The sequence below is a fragment of the Idiotropiscis lumnitzeri genome, chromosome 3, assembly GCF_059441095.1.
Source record: "Idiotropiscis lumnitzeri isolate Australia: NSW breed Sydney's pygmy pipehorse chromosome 3, RoL_Ilum_1.0, whole genome shotgun sequence".
Taxonomy (NCBI): Eukaryota; Metazoa; Chordata; class Actinopteri; order Syngnathiformes; family Syngnathidae; genus Idiotropiscis; species Idiotropiscis lumnitzeri.
The window spans coordinates 4356152-4365590 of record NC_142393.1 but is presented as its reverse complement, the minus strand read 5'-3'; the positions used below and the strand labels follow the sequence as shown (position 1 = coordinate 4365590).

The following is a 9439-nucleotide window of genomic DNA, read 5'->3' as shown; positions in this document are numbered from 1 at the left end:
CTAGCGGAATTTACTCAAAACACCATCCATCCGTTATCCAATACACTTCTCACGAGGGTCGCGGGGTCACTATCCCAGCCAATTGCAGGGCACACAAAAACAAACAACCATCCGGGCTCACACTCACACCAAGGGGCAATTTTGAGTGTCCAATTAACTAAATAAATACATAAACGTCTTAAGCCGTCAATGGCACTAAATGAGTTAACCTGCCATACATGTTTTTGAAATGTGGGAGGAAACCAGATTACCCGGAGAAAACCCACACGGGTACGGGGAGAACATGCAAACTCCACACAGGAAGGCCAGAGCCGGAATCAAACCCTGCATTTTTGCACTGTGAGGCTGACGTGCTAACCGGTCGTCCACTGCGCCGCCATACTCCAAAATTGACTTAGAATGTGTGAGTTTTTTTCCCAAGTAAATACCACTCCCCAGTGAGGGTGTTGAACAAGGACAAACACTTCCAGTTGTATTGGAGAAACAGTGTGAGGTTCCTTTCCATGAGCACTGAAGAATATTTTATTATCGGTAAGAAATGCTTATTTACAGAAAAGAAATAAGAAAAAGGGGAAATTTTTAGTGGGAAAAATGTATTCGTAAAAGCCCGATATTTTATTTTTTTGTGCTGCAGTAAGTAAATAATCCCGAGTGGAAGGGTTGTAAGAAGTGTTGCAATTGCATTCCCTAATGTTGTCTTGACTTGGGCTGTGCTTGTTCTGGAATAACCCGTCCATAAGGTTTAGATGGATCACTTTTCATCGCGTCTGAGCTTGAGAGGAATTGGAATATTCCCATATACGAGTGTGAGAAGATTTGGAGCGAGAGAGCAAAGGACGACGATGGGAAAATATGTTCCAAACCTTCAGCTGTGAGGTCCGCTTTCCAGCCTCGAATGTGGATCCTTAAAACGCTGATAAGGAGGAAATGAGATATGGCAAGGTTTATTGGGACCGCTAGTAAACAATCAGAAACCAATAGGCAAGGTATCTTGCTATCAATTTATGGTAATAATTGGAATATCTATAATTACTGTCGTCGGGTGACGATAACGCAAAACGCTGGTGGACCAACTCACACCAGGAAATCAAAACGAGAAACCAAAAGAGCTTGCAACGCAAGATGACCGAAACGACAATTGCTCACCTCCGAAGGGTAAGGGAAAGTCCAAACGCGAAAACGAGAACGGAAATCGAGCCGAAGAATAGCTGAATCCTAAATAACATAAACATACAATACACCATACACGGATCAAAAACGAGGCGAGAACTATAACATGAGCACAAGGTTGAGAGCAACGTGGGAACAATAATCCGACGCGCATCTTAAATAGTCCGAAATCACGGTCTTCATGGGTCGCAGCTGTGTGCCTCGGGAGCGCGTCTCGCTCGCGGCCGGGCCCCAGGATCGCTCGCCGTCGGAACACGCCCACTCAGCTGCAACAAGAACATCAGCTTCTTCAGAAACCCAAACCGTGCAATATAATATGATCTACAACACCCGCTGATCTATCTGGCTGCTTCCCAATGGACAATCTATCCCATGACATTGCTCTCTTATCAACTTTTCTCCAAAAATTGTTTGTATATATATATATATTTTTTTATCTCAATGCTTTTTTTCCCTCCCAATTATAAAAACAGCTCTATGACGAATCAGGCCCAAAGTAAATATTTGAACAACGCTGAGTGCTAAAATACATTTTGATGATAAAATATTTTTCTTAAGTTTAGGTTGAATTTAAAAGTCAATTGAATTGAATTAAAACAAAGATTGGTTGCACATGATTCAGATGTGCTTAATGGACATTCATTTTTTTTTTTTTTTTAAGGGGAAGATGGGAAAATTCCTTGCCTTAACCGGATTTTAACCATGCACAACTAACGTATGTGATCAAATCACGGCACAAGATACAAAGCAGCTGCATCTCGGTTACAGGTGTACACAAGCCCGGAAAATGAAGCCAGACAAAAACAACATTGGGATGCACTCAAAATCAACTGGTGCACTGAATTAAAAAAAAAAAGAGAAAAAAAATGCTGTGAGGAATTCACTCATAATCACTTGATGAGATAAAATGGACTAAATTCACCCCAAACTCTTTTTCGATCGAGCCACGCTTCTAAAAGAAAAGAAGAAGAAAAAAAGCAACTTCATTTCCAAGAGGTCATATCAAATATAGTTTTATCACTTCATCAATTTACTGGCGCCGTCGCTTCATACGTGAACTTTCCTTCACTCATTGGCCATCACGTTAGGTACAACGGCACAGTCAAATAGAATGAAAAGCAGCATCAGAAATGACGTACTCGCAAATATTTACCGACGCGTATACATAAAACAACATGATTATACCTTCCAGTCTGATGATATGCAAGTTCTCCCAAAAGTGACCATCTTTGCAATGGTAGGTAAAATGAATGCACTTTTTGGCTTCTATATCCGTCAATGGCAGCGAATGAGTTAAATTGAGAAGTTCTACCTAATACTTTGCTAGTGAATGCACGTCAATAAAATTATCTTCAACCAGAAACAAATAATCAGATCTTTACAAAGCTTTTTTTTTTCCCAATCATAAAATAGTAAATCTTGGTCATAAAATCACATCTTCCATTCACATTGTGCGACATGATGGAAGGAAAGGTCTGACAATGGCATTCTAAAATAACTTCTGTGACTGTCATAAAAGATCCCAGTCGCGTAGCCTGCATGTGACACGAGAGAATATACAGCTGTGGCATTTCCTGTTGTCAAATTACTGCAACTTTCCAGTCATTGGGTCAATAATAAAAGCCCTCGCAACCCTGAAGGAATGCGCCTGCGGGGAAAATCAGTGACAACGCGATCATTGACCCCGGTCACGTTTCACAACAAAAGCTTGTTATTCAATCGACGATTTAGTTGTGTTACAGTTTCATAAGGTAAGACGAAGAAAGTGAACTTCCTAAAATGTGAATATTTCTTGTGTCAATAAACACGACTTTTGGAATAAAAGTTTAAAGTGCCATGTCATTTTTAAGTTGGTCAAAGGGTTCTGCAGTTGAGCTCATAACGTTTTGTCAGGTGAGTGCCAAGCGGTCAACCAATAAAAGGGACGCTTCATTGTTAACATTGGCACTTATATACCGTATTTTCCAGACTATAAGCCGCTACTTTTTTCTTTGATTTTGAGATGCGGCTTTTCTGCGGATTTTTCTTTCACCAGTAGGGGGCGTTCTATAGTTCCGAAAATACGCGAAATAAATTTCGATTTTTTTTTTCTTTCTCTTGGCTCTGTTCTGTTTTAATTAGCAGTCCAGAAAATACGCTAATTTGTTTGCATGTAAAAATCACATCAGTACTAGAATGCTCATCCCTAAAAGACTCTGCTGTGACATTTTATTTTATTGGGGGGGGGGGGGGTGAAGCATGTAATCTCAATCCACCTTAATATTAATTCCAGCTGTGTGCTGGTGCGGACATCTGCTTTGTTTTACCGTGATGGGACTTGCCTTAGCATTAGCCTCGCGACTCAAGGTATGACGTGCTGGTAAGCGGTTACGGAAAGTGTGGCGGGTTATGTCGAAGAACGTTCAACAGAACCGCAATGGACGCGGAAATGAGAACAGTTTCACCTCCAGCTCTTTGCCAAAAGTAATCGAAATTGTACAGTTTGGAATGAAGCAAATTGAAAGGACTAATTCAGCCGTTAAAAAATGTAAGGGCAAGTTAATTGCTCATGATCAACTTCTTCACATGATTTTCCTTGTTTTGGTTTCATGCTCACCTCACCTATTCCAGTGTTGGTGAAAGGTGAAGAGCAGGTTTTTGCTAGTCCCCGGGCCAAATAGTTTATGTCCATTTACTAGAAGGGATAAACAGAAGCAGATGTTTGCCTCCCTATATTGAGTCAGCTTTCATGCTTAAGTCGACATGTCTGCCTTTCTAAAATTGGTTTCAAATGCTGAGACATGCATGTATAATAATGAATTTTAAAAAAAAAAGTTATTATTTTCCTTATCTTTCGTCATTTGAATCTGGATTTAACACATTGCTATTATTAGCAGCTTCAAATAATTAAGAAAATTTATTTGGCAAAATACCAACATGGCGATGTACCTGTCTATTTTTTTTTATAAGCTTTTTTTTTTTTTTTTTTTTGATAAGCAGCTTTTTTTTAATTATTATTATTAAATAACTTGATTTTTATACAATACTCTGAGGCGCTTCTCCATTTTATCATACCAAAGCTCAGCATGGAGTTTTAGTGTCGCTTGGTTTGGCTTCAAAATCAAAGTAAAGACCCAAAAACAAATGTTTCCGAAGCTCTATTTAGTTGGGATTCACTAATCAGTCATGAATAAACCGTAGGGTGGATCACGCATCAATATTTGGATTCATGCTTGAAAAATGTTTTTTTTTCTTTTTAGTACCATGATGTCCCTTTATTTCTGTTTGTTTTTTTTATGCTTCAATTGATAAATGTTCCCATATCTTTAAGAGTTTCCGTAGCCGCCTGGGGCGGCATGGTGTCGACTGGTTAGCGTGCCCTGCGATTGGCTGGCAGCCAGTCCAGGGTGTACTATTGTTTTTGAAAAAACTAAAATGAATAAAAATGAACAAAACTGTCCTGAAAACTAACAAACACAATTCAAAATCAAACTAAACTCAAAATGAAATAGAAACTAGTAACTATAATTAAAACGCCTATTTTTACGCCAAGCGAGGAAAATATTGTAATTGTTATGCCATTATATAACCATTTACTTGGAAAAACAACAAAGAAGGAAAAGGGATTTTCCTAAAGAGGCATCAAATTATATATTAAGAAAATAGTCATGTCTGTCTCGAGGAAATTTGTTTTCTCGCAGGGGTTGCTCAGATTTATTGCTTCGGTGAGAATAAATCCAATGCAGTCGACTTTGTCAGACTATTGCGTTTTTTTTCCAAACTTAGACAACTTTTCTAAACTAAAAGACGAAAAAAAAATTATACGGAAAATCACTCACTCAAAATGTTGGTCAGTCTTTCAGAAGGAGCGGAATGCAGAATTCAGACTCAAACAGGCCCCTCACTTAGTTACGCTTGTCTGATTTTGATCCACATTCGACTCACCAAGTAAGAATTTGAACAGCATGACTAAAGATGTCGTTTTGTAATGAAATCATTATGTTGTAGTGAGTACACCTTTGTCAGTAAGGTTTTAATTTCATTTTACAGTACCGGCAGTTGGATTTGTGACATAGCCTCCCAGTTTTAGTGCAAATCAATTGATTGATTTATTTTTTTTTTTAAAGGAGCACTTTTGTCATGCATGTCTGGAGCAATCTCAACAAGTTTGTTGACAGCACATCCGCATTCTTATTTATTTGCTGTGAATCACAGAGATCTTTGCTCCCTGCTCAATGGCGCCACGACAATAGTCAGGAAGCAGACTTGCATTTCCTTAGCAAGTAGTTGCGATTTCTTTTTGTCTGCAAAAAGGTTTTAAATCATGATCCTTAGTCACGACGCAAGCGACTATCTTGAGCAGCAAAGAGCAACGTCAGTGACGGAGGGGGGCACAATTTTTTCACAAGTGCTACTGAACCACACACACTTCCAAACGAGATCGAATGACAAAAGGGCAAAATAAAACCTGGTGTGAGGGCAACTGAGAAATGTCTGCCATCTAGTGGTGAATGGTGATAGTACAACTTTAAAAGTGACTATTCATCGGGCACAGGGACTGAGACCTGTGAGTAGCGAAAACCTGACCCTAACCCCAAAAAAGAACCAAAGTCAAAAGCAAAAATTGAAAAAAAAAAATTTTTTTTTAAAATGTTGAAAGAAAATCCACAAAGTTAATTCAGTGGTGCTGAGCCACAAGTATGATGGGGTCCATGGTAGTAGATGATTTTTTTTTTTTTTTAATTTAAAATAATTTTTATTTTATTTTTTTAATATATATTTTTGGGGCAGCGTGGTGGATGACGACAAATGAGACACTTATTTGATAAAAGCCAACCAAGAACCACACTGGTGCTGTTTTCAGACACTGGCACAAGAAAGCAGTATTTACTGCCTACCAGTAATGGATGTGACAGTTTAACGACAAGTGTCCTTAAGGCATTTTCCGAGCAATTTCTATCATTAATTTTCCAGATTCCAATATGTTTCTGACTATAACTCAGATTTTTTTTTTTTTATAGATTGCCTACTACTACAACTCAAGTGCGACTTGTATTTTGTCACTGTTCGGTGGAAGCTTCCTATGTCCAAATATGATCAAATTCATATTTTTCCACAAATTGATCTGAATGTTCTGTTTGCGCACTTTGTTTGTTGATTTTACGCAACGGTGGAATCCCGAGTTAGGAAGAACGCGTTTTTATTTAAATTTCTGTAAAATTCTGACCCGTATAGAAAAAAAATACTAGATGTGCAAAAGTGTTGACCAAAGGGTTTCCCCCCAAAATTGCAAATGGCAATTATTCAATCATGTCTCTTGCAGTTTAAGATCCATCATTTGAATAGTCGTGGAATTGCTATGAGGCTACGCACCATTTTTGTCATATCCAATAAAAAAAAAATTGGAGAATTTATCGTTTTGCCACAGTATTTTACTCCCAAGAAAATCTGTTCATTTATTTTTCTTAAAGGGACTTATCCCTAACTCTACCAAGAGAATTTGGGGGGAATGTGCATTGTGGGGAAAACACCTCAAGCACCGGTGTCAAACTCAAGGCCCGGGGGCCAGATCTGGCCCGCAACATCATTTTATGCGGCCCGCAAAGGGCAAATCATGTGCGTCAACTTCCTGTTTCTAGCACATTTTCTTCACTTTTAACAACATTGAAATATGAGATATTGAAATGTATTTGCTAAAGATCCTCCCCTTTTAAAATAAATGGAAGAATTGTTGAACAAACAATGACTGGTTTATGATTTCAAAACTGGCTTTCCGTCAATTTGTTGTGTGTATGTGATAACGTAAGGAGTTCATACGTTTATTTGGGTTCGCAGTCATGACGGCCCTCTGAGGGAAACCATAACGACCACGTGGCCAGTCCACAAAAATAAGTTTGACACCCCTGACCTAAAGAATCCAGTTGTACTAGTGACCCTGTAAAATTCACCGTCTCTGTAAAATCTTGTTTTTAAATGTGAGCAGGTGTGAGATGATGAGTTTTCTTTTTGTTTTCAAATCCTATTAAAATCTTCTGATGTACACATACACGTACACAGAGCTTTCATAAGAAAAAAAACCTACAGCTTATAAATCCTAATAAATAATCAATCAATCACAGATTTCCACAAATCGAGTTTTCATTTGGGAAGTCAGGGAAGCCTCTTCTGCGCTGCAGAATTTCTGGCTACAGAACACAAGAGAACAGATCAAACGTTTGGCAAAAGAACACAAATGATGATTATAAAGCACAGAGGTAAACAATGTCAATAACTTGATTATGTTGCCTTGCAAAAGAAAACATAACTTTGATGACAGACCACAGAATTCCAGAAGCATTGTTCAAGAAAAAGAGCGCTAACCATAACCCTGCATCCGATTACTTGCTTACAAAGTATTTGTAAACAATAGGAAGCCGTTTTTTTATGGTCCTGTCTAGTCTCTTGTCTTTGCTATCCATTTCCCTGTTTGGAAATTTATGATTATCAAGTTACATCAACCATTGTGGGCGAGTGACAGCAACATTTAATCATTGTCATCCAGAAACAAATCCCGTAATTCAGTTACAGTATTTTCCAGCATGCTTGATACAATTGATGAATCTGTAAATGTCACAATATATGTCGTCTTTGTTCTGTAAATGTTTGGCATCAAGGGTCTTATATCCGTGCCCAACGCAATTCTGGCGCAAAGTGTAGTCTGACTGTGCTCATGGGGGGGGATTTTATTTCTTTTGGTATTTTTGAAGCAGGGCAAAGTTGGCACAGGCAAAATACATTTGTAAGGAACTGCAATTTCATCTCCAATTGTGGATGATGTGAATTTGGCCGCTATCAAGTAGGCGCTTTGGAGCCACTCTGAACCCCTGATCATAAATCTACACCCCACTAACGCATAAAAACAGTAATTGATTATTATATTATGGAAACGTGTTTAGGCATGCTTATGTATGATTTTGGCAGAGGTGGTATTTTGTGTAAAGTAGTTTGTCGTTTACACCAACCTAATTACCCTAAACAGACCAATGTGCCAGGTCATTTGTAGAGGAGGTAAGAAAAAAAAGGTCATATAAAACAATCATATAAAAGTATATAATAGGGAGAAATTTATTGGTTTATAACTTTATTGTAATGCATTTTTTTACACGAGTTTGTCAAATATTCAATAAACTTGAATTAAAAAATTATATGTAGAAAGAATATGTACGATTACCTATTTCATAAAAATTATTAGATAATTATTTAATTAAATTAATCTACAAAAATATGCAGCATGAACAATGTATTATTTTAATTATTTACTTTTAATATTGTTTATTTATTATGTACTATCAAATATTCAACAATTTTCAATAAATTAAAAATATTTTATTTTACTGCTTTTTTCCCAATTTGATAAGATGCAACAAATTAATTAGCCAAACAATTAATTATATACATGAAAATGAAAAAAAAAAAATAATGAATACATTTTTGCTAACCAATTTGGAGAACGAAAATAGCTAAATTGCTGCAACAAATGCACAGGATTGCTCAACATGTAAACGGTCGAATTTGGCCCCCACGCCATACTTTGCCCACCCATGCTTGACAGATGTATAAATGTCTCATATATTGAGAATGGTCTTGGCTGTAGTCCCTGACTAAATTAAATTATTTAAAACTGAAATTAAAATAAATTACTTCATAGCTGAAATAAATAAATAAATAAATAAACGTGCAAGTGTGCCTTTTACACAAAGGAACACTTCTGCATTTTTTTGGGGGGTTGTAACATCATCAATTAGGTCATTGAATGACAAATGTCAAAATTGTTACGCCAAGTCACTTAAGCGCTCTCGTGGCTACGTCTTAATCAGCATAATTTTTTAAAAGCGCATCTTAGCGGAGGCAACAGAGTCTTGCTGCAATGAAGAGGACAATCCAGATATTTCTCTACAGTACATCTTAACAATAATAATAATTACAGAGACTGCAATTACTATTCCACGACTGTCTATTAGGACAGTCGATATTGCAAACTCGCGCCTTCTACTACTGTTTGCACAACCGTAACAGCATGAATTGAAAAGATCTCAATTGATAGGTTCAGTGAAAGGCTTACTGTAGACAAAATATTTGCAACATTTTGTACACAACCACAAAGTGCTCATTTTACAATTACCTTTCATTCAGTGAATGCAAAAGGGAATTAACAAGATATTCAATAAAATGTTAAATGAGGGCAACTGTGAAGTAAACTTCAGACTAGACCGAGATTGGAGACAGAGATTCCTAATCTAATCAGTAGCAG

General features: G+C 37.3%; 1 long non-coding RNA gene across 1 annotated transcript in view; it reads right to left on the bottom strand.

Annotated features, from left to right (window-relative positions):
* The window catches only part of LOC148339491 (uncharacterized), a 78211-nt gene that overhangs the window by 36104 nt on the left and 32668 nt on the right, over nucleotides 1-9439 (bottom strand). The window lies entirely within an intron of this gene.